The sequence below is a fragment of the Nicotiana tabacum genome, chromosome 22, assembly GCF_000715075.1.
Source record: "Nicotiana tabacum cultivar K326 chromosome 22, ASM71507v2, whole genome shotgun sequence".
Lineage (NCBI taxonomy): Eukaryota > Viridiplantae > Streptophyta > Magnoliopsida > Solanales > Solanaceae > Nicotiana > Nicotiana tabacum.
Window position 1 is genome coordinate 43,746,100 of NC_134101.1, and position 20,760 is coordinate 43,766,859.

The window sequence follows — 20,760 nt, forward strand, 5'->3', positions numbered from 1 at the left end:
GCAGCCCCAGAAAACCAAAAAGTAGTGAATAAGACCCCACTGGTCTCCAGAATACCCGCTATCTGAAGCATCTGCTGACACTTATCCAGAAAACCCTGGGCATCCTCTGACTCAGCACCGCTAAAAGTTGGAGGTCGAATCCTCTCAAATCTCTCAAGTCTCCTCTGTTCATCATCTGCCATAATAGGAACTACCGGGGCCTGAGCAGCTGCAACCGGTTGGGCTGGTAGTGCCCCCGGTATCTGAAGTCCCTGTACTGCCTAATCTGGAGTACGGGCAATGGGGGTATGAGTACCTCCCCCGGCCTGAGAAGCGGCAGGTGCGGCCTGAGCCGAAACCACCTGAGCCAGACCAGTGCAAGCTGCTAATATCTAGGCCAAAGTCTCCTGAAGGCCTGGAATCTCAATGGACACAGCTAGTGCCTGAGCCGATCCTGTCGGCTCAGCTATATCCGAAGTCTGCTCCTGAGCTGGAGCAACTGGTGGTACTACAGGTGCTGGTCTAACTGTGGTACGAGCTACACCTCGACCTCTACCTCGACCTGGCCTCTACCACAGCCCCGGCCTCTCGCGGCCCTAACTGGTGGCACTAGTGGTTGACTGTCCGATCCGGTAGTACGTGTCCTCACCATCTGTGAGAGAATAGATTAACAAAAAATTAGTTTTCGGAATCAACAAATCCGCACGACGGAATACAAGAAAGTGAAGTTTTTCCTACGGTTTCTGTAGCCTCTCAAAGATAAGTACAGACATCTCCGTACCGATCCACAAGACTCTACTAAACCTGCTCATGACTCGTGAGACCTATGTAACCTAGGCTCTGATACCAATTTTGTCATGACCCAAAATTCTAACCTGTCGTGATGGCGCCTATCTCAGTACTAGGCAAGCCGACAACATCAATAACCCACGATTTCCTTTAAATTTTAAAACGTAACATTTAATACAATACTAAAGATCTAGCAATTTCTGATACAACACTCCCAAAACCTGGTGTCACTGAGTATATGAGCATCTAATATGAGTATAAGTCTGGAAAATACGGTCTATAATAGTCTGAGACCAAATACAGTAAACAAGGAGATAGAGAAGGAGAGACAAGGTCTGCGGAGCACGGCAGCTACCTCAAAATCTCCTGAAAATCAACTGCGTAAAATGATCAACACCCGCTATATTCAGGAACACCTAGATCTGCACACAAAGTGCAGGGTGTAGTATGAGTACAACCAACTCAGCAAGTAACAATAATAACTAAGGAACAGAATATAATGACGAGCTACACAGTCATAATTCACTTTCAGTAGTTCCAGCAAAGAATAGACATGCTTTCAAATCCGACAGTTTAAGTCAAATCAATTTTATACAGTTCAATTTCGAGTAATCTGGATATAAATTCTTTCAGAGATTTCACAACAATGACAGATAGCAACTAAGTGCAACAACAAATGCAAAGCAAGTATAGCCTCTCAGGAAACAGTCACTCAGCTCATCATAACAGCTCAACCACTCGGCTCTCAGCCCTCAACACTCACACTCAATGGGTACCAGTGCTCACTGGGGGTGTGTACAGACTCCGGAGGGGCTCCTACAGCCCAAGCGCCATAATCTGCACGGATAACTCACGTGCTGCACGGACAACTCACGTGTTGCACGGACAACTCACGTGCTATAATATCCTGCACGGACAACTCATGTGTCATAATATCCTTACCTCACCGACAGGCCCTCAGCCTTACTCAGTCCTCAACCTCTCAAGTCTCTCGGGCTCTCAGAAATCACAAAGATCAGCTCAAACAAAGATAACATAGTATATCAACAAATATCCAGAAAGACTGAGGTAGCACATGCAAGAAAAATCATGACTGAGTACAAGACAATAATTAGCAAATAATTCAACAAGTACGTGACCTCTACAGGTCTCAACAATAGTATAACATAGCCTAAGTGTGATTTATAGTCAAATTTCTTCAACACATAGAGATCATATAGCTAACAATAAATTATTCAACTTTAGAGTTTTCCGGGACGGACCAAGTCACAATCCCCTCGGTGCACGCCCACACGCCCGTCACCTAGCATGTGCGCCATCTCCAAAATAATCACATGATACCAAAATTTGGGGTTTCATACCCTCAGGACCAGATTTATAATTGTTACTTACCTCAACCCGTGTAATTCTTTATTCCGCTATTCCCTTCCCACGAGAATTGGTCTCCGAAAGTCTTGTATCTAGCCACCATTAATTCGATTCAGTCAATACTAATTATTGTAATTAATTCCATAAGGAGATACTAATGTTTTCCAATAAAATCCAAAATTAACTCAAAAATCGCCCGTGGGACCCACAGATCGCAACCCAACAAAAGTTACAGAATATGAATGCTCCTCCAACCATGAGTCCAACCATACAAATTTTACCAAAATTCGACACCAACTCGACCCTTAAATCTTCAATTAAAGCCTATGAAGATTTCTACCATTTTCAACCCAATCCTTACCCATTTGAACTTAACAATCTTTCCACAATCTGATTGGTATGGTTACATAATACTCTTACACCCAAGAATCATACTATAAATCACTCATTTTTACTCCAGACCCGAAATTGAAGGATTGAGGAAAGAAATTCTTACCTCTTTGATGCCCTAGCAAGATCCTTGTGAAATCTTCAAACCTTGAACAAGAATTGATGGATAAATGACTAAGTCTTCACTTTTTCTCTCTAAAATGCTCTCACCTCTCTCTAAAATATCAGATTTTGGCTAAAAAATGAGCTTCAAAGGCTATAAATCGAAGTTGGGTCGGGTAAAAAATTAGAAAGAATGGAAGCTCCGACGCAGTTATGCGATCGCATAACAGGTATGCGGTCCGCATGTCCGCTGCATAATTTGGCCTCCAAAGCTGGGCGTTACTGACCCGGTTTGCGGTCATTATGCGACCCACATACTTGTTCTGCGGTCGCATAATACACCGTAAAATAGGTCTGCGGTCGCATAGTGCACCGTATATTTTCCTCAAATCTTGCCCTTCTCCTGATCCACTTTGCGACCATTATGCGGTCCGCAGAGTGATTCTGCGACTGCATAGTGGTCGCAGAAATGACCTTTTTCCGACAAATTTTTTCCTTTACACATCGGTGCATTGTTCAACCCAAAAGGTCCGAGCCAAAATTTCTATAATCTTTGTACTAATTGATCTACCTCGGCACCACCAAACCTTAATTTTCTTAGCAAAATTTCTCCGGGGTCGTTACACATAAGTTAACATCCGGTCAACCTTTTCAACTTAAATTCTAATCCTTGGAACTAAGCTCTCTAAATCTTTTCAAAACCTCACCGAACCCAAACTAATTACCCCGGCAAGCCAAATACAACTGTAATTCATGGAAATTGTAGGATTTTGGTAAAAAACCTAGAATTGACATTTTTGGATTTTGACCAACAAATTGGACATGGAATTAAGAATAAATTATATATTTGAGTTCGTGGTATTATGGGTAAGGTTCATCTTCAAGAATTTTCAAAATTCGGGCACATGGGCCAGAGGATTTATTTTATAGAGCTTTCGAGCGGAGTCGGGAATTGCTTATATTGATTAATTATGGGTATTAGAGTATATTTTGATTGGTTTGCACATTGTTTTAATAGTTTTTGGATCGACGGGCTTTGGATTGAGCTGTTAGAGAGGCCTTCGAGCCGGTTATGGAACTTCGGAGCGAGGTAAGTCTCCTGTCTAACTTTGTAAGGGGAAACTACCCCTAGGTGATGTATTTGTTATGTGTTACCTATTGCGGGGGCTACATACGCACAAGGTGACGAGAGTCCATGCGTAGCTAGATTCATGCTATATCCAGGTAGACTTAGGTTCATTCCATGTTATGATCGTACTATTTGAGTTGTCTCTTGCCTATCAAATTCCTTTATTTTACATTACGACTTGAGACTAGACTTGCGTAGAGTGATAGACTTACTATTGTAGAGATATTTTGGGCTTCAGGATAAGCCGCAGATTAATTTTACTCTCCTTACAAATTCTCCCCCGTTATGCGTTCTCAAAGAAAAGTTCTCTTAAAAATCTATAACTCACACGACTATTCGTGAGTGGGTATGAGGACCCGACAAAGCTTCTTATTCTAATGGGATCGGGCCGTTCGCCTTGGCAGGAGAGATACATATATGGTTCATGCCATTCGACCCTCGGCAGTACGCACACTAATGGGATCGGGTCGTACGCCACGACAGGATTTATGTACCACACTCTCATGGGAGTGGGCCATTCGCCTCGGCAATAAAATAGATGTATCTATGGTTTGGCAATGTTATGATGGATCGGGCCATATGCCTCAGCATTTCTATGAAATACTCTTCGAAATCGTGCACAATAATTGGCAAGAAGCCAATATATCTATGAGCTTCCCCTGATTTAACTATGACGACCTATCTGGTAAGGTCCATATTATATATACTCTGATTGAGGAGGTGACTACTAGCTGAGAGCTTGAGATATTTTTGAGAAGAGAGCTGCACCACGTATCTACACCTGTTACTTTCATTTATTTACGCTGATTCACACTTATTTACTCTTACTGTATCTGTCTTATTAGACCTCTAGTAAGTGTCGATGTCGACTCCTCGTCACTACTTCTCTAGGGTTAGGCTAGATACTTACTGGGTACGCATTGGTTTACGTACTCATGCTACACTTGCTATACCTTTGTGCAGGTACTTATATGTTTGATGGTCTTTTGGGCGCAACGACACGGCTATTGCGGGGACTATACCGTGAGCTGCATTCCATGTTACGCTCCGCGACCTACAGAGTCTCCATCAGAGTTATTTATTTTTTTCCTGTCTAATTTATATTCTAGACAGATATTGTCTTTTATTATATTTTCTAATTTATACTCACGTACTTGTGGCATAATGTTTTGGGGTTTCCTACTGTTGTTTGTCATTGCAGATCACGTAGTTATTAACATTTCTCCCTTGTATATTCCATTTTATATTATTTAATTATGGAAAATTATGATTTCAAAATACTAAAATGAGTGGTTAAATTGGTGAATCACCGTTGGCTTGCCTGACAGCGATGTTAGGCACCATCACGACCTTTAGTGAATTTTTGGGTAGTGACAGATATGGTGAAATAAGGGAGGATTATTGTAACGACCCGACCGACCATTTTGAATATTACAACCTTGTTTCCCCATTTACTGCCCAATTTATGCTTTACAGTTATTTTATGACTTACCGGATTAATTGGTTCGGGTCCAGTGAGGTTTTGGAATGAATTGAGACCCTTAGTTTCAAGGTTTAAAACAGTGACAAGATGTCGACTTATGTGTAAATGACCCCGAAATAGAAGTTTGATGATTCCAGTAGCAATGTATGGTGATTTTGGACTTAGGAGCGTGTACGAAAAATTATTTGGAATTCCGTAGTGGAATTTGGCTTGAAATGGTGAAAATTAAATTTTTCGGGAAGTTTGACCGGTGAGTTGACTTTTTGGTATCGGGGTCGGAATCCAGTTCTGAAAATATTTATAGATCTGTTATGTCATTTATGACTTTTGAACAAAATTTGAAGTCATTCCGGATTGATTTGTTGTGTTTCGGCACAAGATATAGAATTTGAAAGTTCAAAGTTTATAGATTTTGATTTGTGGTGTGATTCATCATTTTGATATTGTTTGATGTGATTTGAGGCCTTGAGTAGGTCCATATTATGTTATGCAACTTGTTGGTATATTTGAACGGCCTTCCGAGTGGCACGGTGAGTTTCGGGGTGAGTCCGGGCATTTCGGCACTCTAATGTTGTTCTAGAACGTTGGAAGTGTGGACCACACAATTTTGTGTGCTGAGGCACATTTTTTAGTGTTGTAGCAGATGAAAAAGTGCTGCAGCAGATTGAAATGTGCGGACCGCAGAGGAAAAATGCGGACCGCATAATTTTGTTTGCGGCCGCACTTCAGGGGTTCTGCAAGTTCGATGGTCCGACTTGGAGGCTTATATCATTTAATCGACAACGAATTTGGAGATGAGTCAAAGATGAAAGTTGTAGCCCTTTGAATCTAGTTTCCAGAAAGATATAGCATTAATCAATTGGACATTTATACAGAAAGGTATGGGCAGTTTACTGAAGCCTGGTAGTGCAGAGTGTTGAAGTGCGGCCGCACAATTTGGAGTGCGACCGCAGAACCTGGAATGTGCGGACCGCACAAAAATTGTGCGGTCAGCACAATGAGGGGTCAGATTGTGTATTATAAAACCGAGGGTTTGGGTATTATTTCACATTTGGACTTTGGGAGATCGGTTTGTGACGATCTTTCGTGGGTTTTTCAAAACCTTCACCGGGGTAAGTGATTCTAACTCAGATTTGGTTAATATACATAAATATATCATCGTTTTCATCATTCAATTAGTAGTTTGAGATGGAAATTTGAGGAAAATTGTAGAAATTTCATAAAATGAATATTTGGGATTTGAATGTCGATTCGAAGTCGGATTTGAGTAAAACTAGTATGGTTGGACTCGTAATTGAATGGGTTATTGGATTTTGTGAGTTTCGTCGTATTCCTTTGGAGTGTAATTTCGGATTTTGTGGGAAAATATTAGTATTTTGATATGAAATTAATTCCTATAAGTTGTATTGACTGAAACGAAATAATTGTGACTAGATACGAGGCTTTCGGAGTAAATGATTACACGGTTTGAGGTAAGTAACTCTTCTAATCTTGGAGCTGAGGGTATGAACTTTGAATATACGTATTACGTGAATTTTTTTGAGGTGACGCGCATGCTAGGTGACGGGCGTGTGGGCGTGCACTATAGAAATTGTGACGTAAATGGTTATGTGGAATTTTGTAATCAAATAATCTTGGCATTTTCTATGTAGTTTTATGTGTTAAAGAAATTGAGCTGAGAATCATATTAAAAATCATGTTGAGGCTATGTGCCAGTATTATTGGTACCTACAGAGGTCATATTGCTGTTGAATTATTTGTTTAAATTGAAATTCCATATTCAGTCATGTTCATTCATTTCATATCATCTCTCAGTCTCTGTTCCTATTTATTGATTCATCATATCATCATTTTGTGCTAGTTTCATGACATAGTGAGCCCGAGAGACTGAAGAAATTGATGACTGAGTGAGGCCAAAGGCCTGATTGTGAGGATAATTATGGGGTCGGGCTGCACGCCGCAGCATGCCATATATGCTTTATATACTTTATTATTATGGGATCGGGCTACACGCCACAACAGGCTAGATTGGCTTATAATAGCACGTGAGTTGTTCGTGTAGATACATATATTGATACTATAGCACGTGAGTTGTCCTTGTAGATTATAGCTATTGGGCTGAAAGAGCCCCTCCGGAGTCTGTACACACCCCCAGTGAGCACAGGTACCTACTGAGTGTGAGTGCCGAGTGCGAGTGACGAACGATTGGGAGGACTGAGTGACTGTGAGGACTGAGTGACTGGGAGGACTGGGTGAAATGATACTCTGAGAGTATGCATATGATTTTATCACTGAGTTGCACCGCATTGACATGCACACATGACATACAGGCATATAGATGTATTTTCCTCATACTGTATAGCATCACGTCATTCATGATTTCTCACACATGTTGACAGATTGGCATAGTGATGCATTTGTTTTACACGGGATCTCTAGAAAGAAAATGAAACATCTCATTTATTATTGAAAGGACTTTTGGGAAAATTATTGTTTTCAAACTTATTCATATATCTCGAAACTTTGGTAAACGATTTGGGTTTTCACTGATGTACTTGAAAGGAAAAACTATTTTTTAGAAATCATGATTTAGCTGAGCATTTTATCTCTGAGTTACTTCTTGTATTATTTCTTTACGTTGTTATGGACTGTTGTGTACTATTGGTTTTGGACCCGACTTGGGTAAAAGCTCGTCACTACTTTCGACCTAAGGTTATGTTTGTTACTTATTGAGTACATGGGGTCGGTTGTACTCATACTACACTTCTGCACTTTGCGTGCAGATGTTGGCTGTTGATGTTGTTGTGTTCGTTGGGAGATGGATCTGAAGACGTATCTGCGTTCTGGTTGTAGCTGCCTCATGTTCATGGTAGCTTTAGATTCATAAAACTCTGTTTATATACCTTTCAAACAGATGATGTATTTACTTCATACAAGCTTTGTAAATTCTATTCTTAGAAGCTCATGATTTGTACTACCAGTCCTTGGGGAATGTATAAGATTTAGATATTTTCTTTTACTTAATTGTCTTGTTAAATTACATTGGAATTGGATAATGGATAATTGTCTTATCTAACAGGTTGGGTTAGGTGCCATTATGACTAGTTAGATTTTGGGTCGTGACAAGGTGGTATCAGAGCTCTAGGTTTATAGGTTCTACAAGTCATGAGCAAGTATATAGTAGAGTCTTGCGGATCGGTATGATGACGTCCATACTTATCTTGGAGAGGCTACAGGGCATTTAGGATAATTTCCCATCTTTCTTTCCATATCGTGCGGAATTGATTTAGCTTGAAATATAACTCTTTGAATTCCTTCCATGCATCCGTGTGCACATGTGAGCGCTCGATATCATCTGTGTATCGCCGACTTGTGATTTCAGGGATGACGTGCGAGATGTATATTCTGTATTTCGGTGATGGGCCAGTCTGGAGGACTTGAGGCCGGGTTTGGACCGTAGCTTAGGCTCGGTAGCTTCAGTTGTAACTTATACATTTGGACTTATATGTCTGGTAATGTCCCTACGAGTGGAATTTGTGGTGGATGAGCGGTGGAATGGCTTTGTGATGAGTATGATGTAACTGCGGGATGTGTTAAGACGTTTTGAATGTGACGAGAAGTGTTTCCTTGAAATGTAAAGGAAGGCCATTTGGTGCTTGATTTTTGTTTTGATGTGACGTACAGTCTCGAGTGTGAATGTTTTGAAGGATCTTTCACCTTATTAAATTTTGGTACAAATTAAATTCCCATGTCTGGTTAATGAGTTTGGACTCGGAAAGATTAAGTGATTTCATAGTAATTGTAACTCCGAAAGGGTATAACAAGATACCAATTTGAGGCTAAGCAGGTGGGTTATCCCCTGTGGAATAATCTACGTAGGTGTGTTTCTTATAATGTGAGGTGACAGTTTCTTTTCTGCCAGCTGGGCGTATGTGTTGAGATATTAATTTGAATTTGGTTGAGAAAGTTGACTTGAGTGTTAAGAGAATGAATGCGAACTTAGCGGACGATTGATGTATTTTATGGTTGGTGTTGCATGGGCTTGAAAAGAATTTTTTTGTTGGACCGACTACAGAGCAGTAATAAAGTATGGGTATTGTTAGTTATGGAGTGTTTAAATCTATGGCTTTGAGCCAAGTGGGGGAGTCTGCTATGGACAAATCAATTCATGGGTATGTGTCAAATTTCTATTTTGGTTTGAAGTATACTTGGGAACCAGTGATGACTTGCAGAGGTGGAGTTCGAGAATGACTCGAGTACTGGAACTCCTAAATGCGGGTTATATTGAGCTTTATGAGTATATGAAAATCATGGGATGAGTGAGTTGTTGTTCGTGAATAATGTAGTGCGCACGGAGTATGAATTTTATTAGTGGTGTTAAGGCAGGATTACCTCTTTGAGTAGTGCTGTGCTAATGGAGCATGTGTCTTTCAGCACATTTGGGCGGTGCAATTTAGATTTGAGCAGAGTTTATGACTCTTGAGAAAGTTCTAATGGATTCACAATTTATATATAGCGATTTGGAATTTTCAAGATTTGTATATGGCTAGAAACTGAGAGTTATATTGGATGGTGTCGAGACTTGTGGCATTTTTATACCATTATGGATTATGCATTTCAGCATCAAGAAGGTGAAGGAAACAATTTTAGGTTCACATAAGGTCTCTTTAAAGAGGGTGTCGCGGTTGTGGTGCTTTGGGGTGCTTAAGAGGGAAGTCAATGGCTTATGGGCCATAGGGCGTTGTGGTTTTATACTAGGGTCTCTTGTGTGGTGAATTTTGGTTAAGGATCGTAGTGTTCCAGCAAGGAGAAGTATCAATTTGAAGCCAATTTGGAAGGGACTTGGAGAAATAAGACAGCGTGGTAGTAGGTTGGATCAGCACAGTAATGGATATAATCGATTCTTTGGGCACTTATGATGTGGCTAGTCTCCATAGGTATTTCATGGCCATGCTCTTGGGTTTTGGCGACCTGTGTGGCTGGGTTGAGTTAGAAAGATTCGGTTCTAATAGCTTAGTTATGTGCAAATGGACTTTGAAGAGTTTTCAATGGTTTTTACCACGGTTCGAGGAGTATATTTCCTACCGGCATGAGGAATATGTTGCGTATTGGGATTTTCTCCGAGATGAGATCAAATGGAAGGTTTCTCACTAACTGGGTTTGTATTTTGCTTGTGACGCAGAGTGTTAATGAGGTTCTCATGTTTTCATTGGATGTCCTAATAGAGATTGTGCGTGGAGTGAGATTGGGATTTGCATGTGCAAGTATACGATTCAGTTTCAAAAGGAAGGTCATGAGTTTATGGGGCACAGTCGATTTCAGATATTGGCACTAGTGGTATTACCTCATAAGAGTGTACATTCAGAAGGGCACACTGTGTTTTGACTTACGAATGTTTCATTGGTATTGCAGTATTCGTTTGGTTGATTGACTGCTGATATTTATATTTTTGCTATGTGGCGCGGGAGAATTATAAAAGTATTCCTCGTGGGATGATCATGCATGAAAGATGTGTTAGCCATTCTAGTGTTGGAGTTGGGATCAGTTACGATGATTCATGTGCTAAATGAATTTGGAGACTGGGAGTTCTCAGAAGCATATTATTTCGGGTTGCGGCCTGTTTGAGGTGAGTATTTTATTTAAACTCAGTGGAGGCACTAGTTGCGTTAATTATTTGTGATAGCTACGCACTATAAGTGTGCATATATGTGAGGTTTGAGCCAATGTGCGGGCATCGGGGCAAATATTTATACTCGAAAGAATTCTTAGGCTATGATATGCCTAGAGTTGACTGTTAAGCATAAACTTATAACGTTTCTCATGTTCTTACCTTTGTTGAGAACTATCTAGGCTACACTTGAGGTTACAAAAAGGCTAATTCCCTTAATAAACAGGGTAGTTACTATTTCTGCGTTAAATTGCCGATTTGAAGTGTGATAGTAGACTTTTCACATGCTTACACTATGGCGTTTTATTTATACTAGTCCAGGAGCATGAGAATCTTATTTCATTATCATATACAAATGTACTTGTTTAATTACTCCTGTATGATATGCTGGGACTGGAGGCCTGTGACCATGGGAGGCGATTCATATTATTGGCACGTGAGTTGTTCGTGTCGTGTGTTGAAATTTTATTTCTATGATAATTTATCTGATTTATTAATTTCCTTCCTCTACAACTGTGCACATGCGCCTCTGTTTATCCTCTGCACGAAATTTGAGGAGTTGGTTGTAACATTGTGGTTGTGGTGGTGCTTGTTGAACTTGCAATACAGTTCTCTTCCTTGAGATATCTCCCATATTTGGGTACACTAATTGCGCAGTTGTAACTGGAGTTATATTGATGTGGCGTGTCCGTGGGATAGTTGTATTTAATAATATAAGGTCATTGGAACTAGAATAGGTACTATCATGTTTGATTACAGTATATTCGGAAGGATAATATTGAAAGTCGGCTTAGTAAGTGATTATAGTTCTCGTTGGGACGAGAGAGCTCCATGACTTGTTGATCTGATAAGGGGTCATGAGATTCCGCGTGTTTCTTTCATTATCAGCAATGTACGAAAGTTTTGGAACAAGGTTTTGTTTGTTATGGGGTTTTATACTAGTACTTGGTTGTATTTTGAGTAGTTACTGTGATCGGGAATGGTGCTGCGAGTATGCAAGTTGTGTGGTATGTTATGTGATTATATCTGGGGTTATGGTTATGGCTTGATACAACTTTTTCAAACTTATACAGTGTGTAGAAGTGAGACTCGAGTCTTGTAAAAAATTCTAGATGTTGGAAATTAGGCTCTAAGTTTAACGGACTAAGGTTAAAGTAATGATCTTCAATGTTGTCAGGCCTATATGGAATAGGGTGGCATGGGATCACCCCGGGTATATGCGTGGTAAGATGGAATAGTGATGTGATGGCTTGGAGACAATTCTTGGCACGTTCGAGGACTAACGTATCTTTAAGTGGGGGAGAATGTAATGACCCGACCGGTTGTTTTGAGTATTTCAATCTCATTTCCCCATTTACTGCTCAATTTATGCTCTAGAGTTGTTTTATGACTTACCAGGTTAATTGCTTCGGGTCCGGTGAGGTTTTGGAATGAATTGGGACCCTTAGTTCCAAGGTTTAAAGCTTAAGTCAAAATAGTGACCGAATGTCGACTTATGTGTAAATGACCCCGGAATGGAGTTTTGATGATTCCAATAGCTATATATGGTGATTTTGGATTTAGGAGCGTGTCCGGAAAAGTTTTTGGAAGTCCATAGTGGAATTTGGCTTGAAATGGCAAAAATTAAATTTTTTGAAAAGTTTGACCGGGGAGTTGACTTTTTGGTATCGGGGTCGGAATCTAGTTCTGAAAATTTTTATAGCTCTGTTATGTCATTTATGACCACTGTGCAAAATTTGAAGTCATTTCTGATTGATTTGATGTGTTTCGGCACAGGATATAGAATTTGAAAGTTCAAAGTTCATAGATTTTGATTTGTGACGCAATTCGTCGTTTTGATATTGTTTGATGTGATTTGAGGACTCGAGTAGGTCCGTGTTATGTTGTGCAACTTATTGGTATATTTGAACAGGATTCCTAGTGGCTCGGTGAGTTTCGGGGTGCGTTTTGAGCGATTCCGGGCATTTCGGCACTCTGATGTTGTTCTGGAATGTTGGAAGTGCGGACCACACAATTTTGTATGCCGAGGCACATTTTTGAGTGCTGTAGCAGATGAAAAAGTTCTGCAGTAGATGGAAATGTGCGGACCGCAGAGGAAAAATGCGGACCGCATAATTTTGTCTGCGGCCGCACTTTAGGGGGTATGCAGGTTCGATGGTCTGACTTCGGAGGCTTATATCTTTGAACAGAAAGTGATGGGCATTTTACTGAAGCATGGTAGTGCAGAGTATTGAAGTGCGACCACATAATTTGAAGTGTGACCGCAGAACCTGGAATGTGCAGGCCGCACAAAAATTGTGCGGTCAGCACAATGAGGGGTCAGATTGCATTCGAGGTTTTGGGTATTATTTCACATTTGGACTTTGGGAGCTCGGTTTGTGACGTAGTTTTATGGGTTTTTCAAGAAATTCATTGGGGTAAGTGACTCTAACTCAGATTTGGTTATTATACATGAATATATCATCGTTTTCATCATTCAATTAGTAGTTTGAGATGGAAATTTGAGGAAAATTGTAGAAATTTCATAAAATGAATTTTTGGGATTTGAATGTCGATTCGAAGTCGGATTTGAGTGAAACTAGTATGGTTGGACTCGTAATTGAATGGGTTATCGTATTTTGTGAGTTTCATCATATTCCGATATGTGGGCCCCACGAGCAATTTTTGGAGTGTAATTTCAGATTTTGTGGGAAAATATTAGTAATTTGATATGGAATTAATTCCTATAAGTTGTATTGACTGAAATGATTTGATTGTGACTAGATACGAGCCTTTTGGAGGCAAATTTGCGAGGCAAAGGCATAGCGGAGTAAAGGATTACATGATTTGAGGTAAGTAACTCTTCTAATCTTGGAGCTGAGGGTATGAACTTTGAATATACGTATTATGTGAATTGTTTTGAGGTGACGCACATGCTAGGTGACGGGCGTGTGGGCGTGCACTATAGAAATTATGACGTAATTGGTTCCGTGGAATTTTGTAGTCAAATAATCTTGACATTTTCTATGTAGTTTTATGTGTTAAAGAAATTGAGCTAGGAATCATATTAAAAATCATGTTGCGGCTATGTGCTAGTATTATTGGGACCCACAGAGGTCATATTACTATTGAATTATTTGTTTAAATTGAAATTTCATACTCAATCATATTCATTCATTTCATATCATCTCTTAGTCTCTATTGCTATTTATTGATTCATTATATCATCATTTTGGGCTAGTTTCATGACATTGTGAGCCCGAGAGACTGGAGAGATTGATGACTGAGTGAGACCGAGGGCCTGATTCTGAGGATAATTATGGGATCGGGCTGCACGCCGCAGCAGGCCATATTAGCTTTATGTACTTTATTATTATTGGATCGGGTTGCACGCCGCAACAGGCCAGATTGGCTTATTATAGCACGTGAGTTATCTGTGCAGATACATATATTGATACTATAGCACGTGAGTTGTCCGTGCAATACGTGAGTTGTCCGTGCAAATTATAGCACTTGGGCTAAAGGAGCCCCTCCGGAGTCTGTACACACCCCAGTGAGCGCAGGTACCTACTGAGTGCAAGTGCTGAGCGATTGGGAGGATTGAGTGACTATGAGGATTGAGTGATTGTGAGGACTGAGTGACTGGGAGGACTGAGTGAAATGATACTCTGAGAGTATGCATATGACTTTATCACTGAGTTGCATAACATTGACATGCACACATGACATACATGCATAGAGATGTACTTTTCTCATGCTGTATAACATTACATCATTCATGATTTCTCACATATGTTGACAGATGGGCATAGTGATGCATTTATTTTACACGGGTTTTCTAGAAAGAAAATGAAACATCTCATTTATTATTGAAAGGATTTTTAGGAAAATTATTGTTTTCAAACTTATTCATATTTTTGGCAACTTCAGTAAATGGTTTGGGTTTTCACTGATGATTTAGATGAGCATTTTATCTATGAGTTACTTCTTGTATTATTGCTTTATATTATTATGGACTGTTGTAGACTATTGATTTTGGACCCGACCTGGGTAAAAGCTCGTCACTAATTTCAACCTAAGGTTAGATTTGTTACTTATTGAGTACATGGGGTCGTTTGTACCCATACTACACTTCTGCACCTTACGTACAAATGTTGGCTGTTGATATTGCTGTGTTCGTTATGAGCTGGATCTGAAGACGTATCTGCGTTCTGGTTGTAACTGGCTATTGTTCATGGTAGCCTTAGATTCATAAAACTCTGTTTATGTACTTTTCAAAGAGATGATGTATTTACTTCATACCTGCTTTGTAAACTCTATTCTTAGAAGCTCATGATTTGTACTACCACTCCTTGGGCAATGTATAAGATTTAGATATTTTCTTTTACTTAATTGTCTTGTTAAATTACATTGGAATTGGATAGTGGATAATTGGCTTATCTAATGGGTTGGGTTAGGTGCCATCACGACTAGTTGGATTTTGGGTCGTGACAATTATGATATTGATTTTGATTATATGATGGAATTGGATTGCGCGCCGCAACGGATATTACTTGTTATTATTGATATTGATATGGTGAAATAAGGGAGGATCATATTTTTACGGTGGAATCGGATTGCGCTCTGCAACAAATTGTGTGTTTTGTATTCCTTGTTGTATTGTGTTGGCTTTAGTGTTTTCGTACGAGATTCTAAGGATTGGTATTTCTGGTTTTACTGATTTTCGAGGATTGAGTTTATTGTCATAAGTTAACTGCCTTATTTTCCGTATTCTTTTCCTGTTATTATAACTATACTGCGTACGCATCATTGTAGGTAATCTGCTATAGCCTCGTCACTACTTTGTCGAGGTTAGGCTCGATACTTACAGAGTACATGGGGTCGGTTGTACTCATACTATACTCTACACTTCTTGTGCAGAATTTGGAGTTGGTCCCAGTGGTTGTCAGTAGATTGCTCGAATTGACCATCAAACAGATACTTGAGGTACATTTGCTCAGCGTTCGCAGCCCTGAAGTCCCCTTCTACCTTATCCTAGCTGTTTATTTCTTTTCAGACAATTTTACTTTAATTTAGACCATTATCTGTATTATTCCAATCGTTCGTGTACTTGTGACACCATATCTGGGGTTGTATCTAGATATTGTGGCTGTTATGACTTTTCGTACTCTATTTCAATTATTTCAGTTTAATTGGTATTAGTTAATTTGATTTATTGAAAATGCCTAAAATTTATTCTAACGTCGGCTTGCCTAGCAAGTAAAATGTTAGGCGCCATCATGGTCCCGAGGGTGAGAATTTCGGGTCGTGACAACTATAATCGGTAATCCTATAAATACAAGGTGCACCAGGTCTAACGAACCTGCCGTTAGCTACGGGATCCTTCAAAATTTCCTCCCATTAATACTCTTTCTTGTAAACAGTCAATACTCGTATGAAAGTATTTTAAAAATAATAAAGGGTATATCATTTCTTATCAAATCATGTAATTTTATTTCGGTAACGGGCAAAATATGTAGTAATAACGAGAATATTTAAAACAACAATAATCATCTCAAATAACCATTTTGGTATCATATCGATAAAGGACTTGTCCCACATGCAATTTCAAAGCATCGGTAACACATTTATTTTCAAAATCATCTATAAACCATGCAGGTTATGAAAATATAAATTGCGGAAGGGTTACTGCTCACAGTACTCGTGCCGAAATACCAAACGCGTCACCTCAAGAAATCCGTAGGACTTCCTTCAATCAATCTATAATCATATCATATTGATCTAGTATTAACTTACTTGTATAAGCTAATTCGTAACTAATTCAAAATATCCTACTCTTAAGGTTTCAATGTTTGATTCTCAATTTGTCAAGTTGAATTTTGTCCATGCCTCTGAAAATAGTCCTCTGCCTTAATTGTATTCTTTAAATCTTGGTAAATTTTTGAGACTAAGGAAAGTTGTTGTAGCAGATATATGATCCGTAATTATTATTATTATTATTTAAAGATTCTCATCCTTGTTTAAGCATTAATTGCTCATGTCTTTATCAAGGTAGATTTCTACATTGAATTATTCACTCACACATACTCCAGTACCTCTATCTCTTTGTGGTATTTAATAATCTATTCACAATCTATATAAATTGTTAAATTTTCATTAAAATACTAATTAAATTCTGATTCTTTTTCAATTAATCCATCAAATATAAAATCTATTTTTTTCTTTTCTTTTTTTCATGAGCATTCTTGCATCCAATTCAATTGGAACTCACTAAGTTACCAATATCACTATTTAACTAAAATCATAATAAATCAAAGATACCCATATCAATGGAATAATAAGATATACCTTGAATTTATAAATAACAATGGTTGGGAATTATTATATTGAAGCACCAGGCTGCTAGCAACTATGGAACTCTACTTGATTTTCCCCTTACTTTGGAACTAGAAGCTCTCGTTGCTTTCCTCCTCCATATCTTTTGGTCTCTTTTTCTTTTTTTCTTTTTCTAACTTGTTAGCAGCAATTGCTCCATTTTTCCGTCAGAGACGGATCCAGAATTTTAGGTTAATGGGTCCTACAAATATTTCTAGTTAATATACAATACTAACTGGATGATCGGACTAGGTTCCAAGCTAAATATTCTTATACATTTAATGGATTTTTCAATACGACTACAGGTTCTAGACAAAAGTCACTGGGTTCACGGGAATCCGTAGCTATTGAACTGAATCCCCCTGTTACTTATCCCTAGGACCCCTTTTCTTTTTGTTCTTTTTGCCAGATTTTCTATCTGGTGGGCTTCAGCCCTAATTCCTCTTTTATTTTTTTTTTATTTAATGTAACGACCCGACCGGTCGTTTTGAGTTCTAGCATGTCGTTCAACGGTTTGAGGCATTGAGTAGCTTTACTTTATGTATTATGACTTGTAGAACAAACACTTCATTGGCTAGAAACCTTTCACTTGAATCATTTCAGAAGAACCATTGCAACACGCACCTGAATTCCCATAACCGTAGAAAATACAAACCTCAAGCCGTGATCTAAACTGCCATAACTCTTCCGGGATCTATTTACACATAACAAGGACATTAGAATCAAATACTTCCCAAATCAATCAAATTATGGTGGTTGTCAAGCCCGCACGTACAACCACCAACCACCTGTATAACTCCACACGCCGAAGGAACTGATCGCTGCCACAATCATGCTGATTCAAACCATTACTAACTGACCCAAATTCTTCCAATTTACTTTTGACTTGCCTCAGAGATAATAATATCTCCATTCAAAAACATAACGAGCTTAATCAGCACTCATCTCGAGTGACCCGAATCACGAGACTAATCTCAATACCCATGAACCATCTTATACTGTAACGATCAAATAAGCCATTTTGATGTCTTGCATGACGTTCAGCGATTTGAGGCCTTGAGTAGCTTCACTTAAGGTATTGTGACTTGTATGTGTGGTCGGAACTAAACTTCAGGACATTCGGAGTTTCTTTGGAAAGAACATTTTAATATCGGAAGCTTTGAGTTGGGAAAATTAGCTAAGGTTTGACTTTTTTAGTAAATGACCTCGGAATCGGGAATTGAAGGTTCCAACAGGATCATATGATAATTTTGGTCTTAGGAGCGTATCTGGATGTTGATTTGGAGGTTTGTCGGTTATTTCGGTGTCAATTGGCGAAAGTTGAAAATTTGATGCTTTTTGAAAGTTTGACTGGGAGTGGACTTTTTGATATCGGGGTCAGATTCCAATTCTGGAAGTTGGAGTAGGTCTGTAATGTCAATTATGATTTGTATGCAAAATTTGAGGTCAATCGGATTTGATTTGATAAGTTTCGGCCTCGAATGTAGGAGTATGAAGTTTTAAAGTTCATTGAGCTTCAAGTGGGGTGAGATTCGTGGTTTTAGCATTGGTTTGATGTGATTTAAAGGCTCGAATAAGTTCGTATGATGATTTAGGACTGGTTGGTATATTTGGTCAAGGTCCCGTGCGGCCTTGGGTGGATTCCGGATGGTTAACAGATAGAATTTGGCCTTATGAAAATGTTGGTGGCAGCATATCTTGTGTACCGCACCTGCGAGGTTTTGGCCGCAGGTGCGGAGCCGTAGAAGTGGCACTGTGGCTGTAGAAGCAACCTTTGGACTAAGCTGGGTGGTCGTAGATGCAAGTGTATTTCCGCATCTGCGAGCCTGCAAATGCGAAGGGAACTCCGCATAAGCAAAAAATGAGAGGGGTATCCGCACATGCGGGAGCATAGAAGCGTGTGGCGGATCGTAGAAGCAGTCGCACAGAAGCGTAAAATGGTCCGCAGAAGTGAATTTCGCCTGGCTTGGAGGGAATCGCACCTGTGATGGATTTTCCGCAGGTGCGGAGCTGCAGGTGCGACTGGTGTTCCGCAAGTGCAGAAAGTCGGCTGGGCAGATTGTTTTAAAATCAGGGTTTTGCTCAGTTCCCTCATTTTCTCACTTGGTTGGAGTGATTTTGGAGAGCTTCAAGGGAAGATTTTCATCAATCAACACAAGATAAGTGATTCTCACCTATTACAAGATAAATACATGGTTTGTAAAAGGATTTAAACATAGAAATTAGTAGAAATTATGGGGGTTTTGGTGGAAAATCTAGAATTTGGTATATTTAGAATTTGACCACGAAATTGAGCATGGAATTTGGAATAGGTTATATATTTTGGTTCATGGTGTTATGGGTAAATTTTATCTTCGAAAAGTTTTGGAATCCGGGCACGTGGGCCCGACGATTGATTTTATAGACCTTTCGAGCGGAGTTGGGGATTGTTTAAATTGATTAATTATGGGTATTGAAGTATCTTTTGATTGGTTTGCACATTGTTTGAAGAGTTTTTGGATCGACGGGCTTTGGATTGAGGTGTTAGACAGGCCTTGGAGCCGATTTTGGAACTTCGGAGCGAGGTAAGTCTCATGTCTAACCTTGTGAGGGGGAAACTACCCCTAGGTGATATTCATTGTTATGTATAACAAGTTGTGGGAGCTACATACGCACGAGGTGACGAGAGTCCGTACGTAGTTATAGTATGTTTATGTCCGGGTAGACCTAGGATCTTATCCTGTAATATTTGAATTATTTGAACTCATGTTGCTGACATTAATTAATCAAAGTTATAAATGAAATTCATTTAGAAATAATTATATGTATACTAGGCCAAGTCTTAACACTTGAGTTGTGGGCAAGTTATTTGAGAAAAAGGTAAAGATTATATCCATTTTGTACCCACGTACGATGTTGTAAACACGTGTCTCGTAATTCAGTAACTTCCTTCCTTTTCTAGTGGAGCGGTCCGAACGCCTTGGCAGCATATAGGAGCATCTATGGTTCGTGACGCTCGACCCTCGGCAGTTTACACCTTATTCCGGATCGGGCCGAATGACCTCGGCAGAATCATGCGTTATATCGCTTGTAGCCCGAATATTCACGAGTAACCTCTCTACTGATGTCCGACATTTTATATGGTACTTCGGGTTTATTTGATGATGACACTTGAAACCTTTCGGATATATTAAGACAGAATACAAGATTGAGATTCATACTTTAAAGGAAATAATTGGAAACTTTTGAGATTTACAGATTTACTTCACTATTGCTGTGCACTTCATACCTGTTATGAATTATTATATTATTTACTTGGACCTCTAGTAAGTGTCGATATCGACCCCTCATCATTACTTCTCCGGGGTTAGGCTAGATACTTACTGGGTATGCGTTGATTTACGTACTCATGCTGCACTTTTGCACTAAATGTGTAGGATCTTTCAGGTCCATTGATGATCACCTTGGCGCATAGGCGCACTTGTTGAGGAGACTTCACGTGAGCTGCATTCCAGGCTA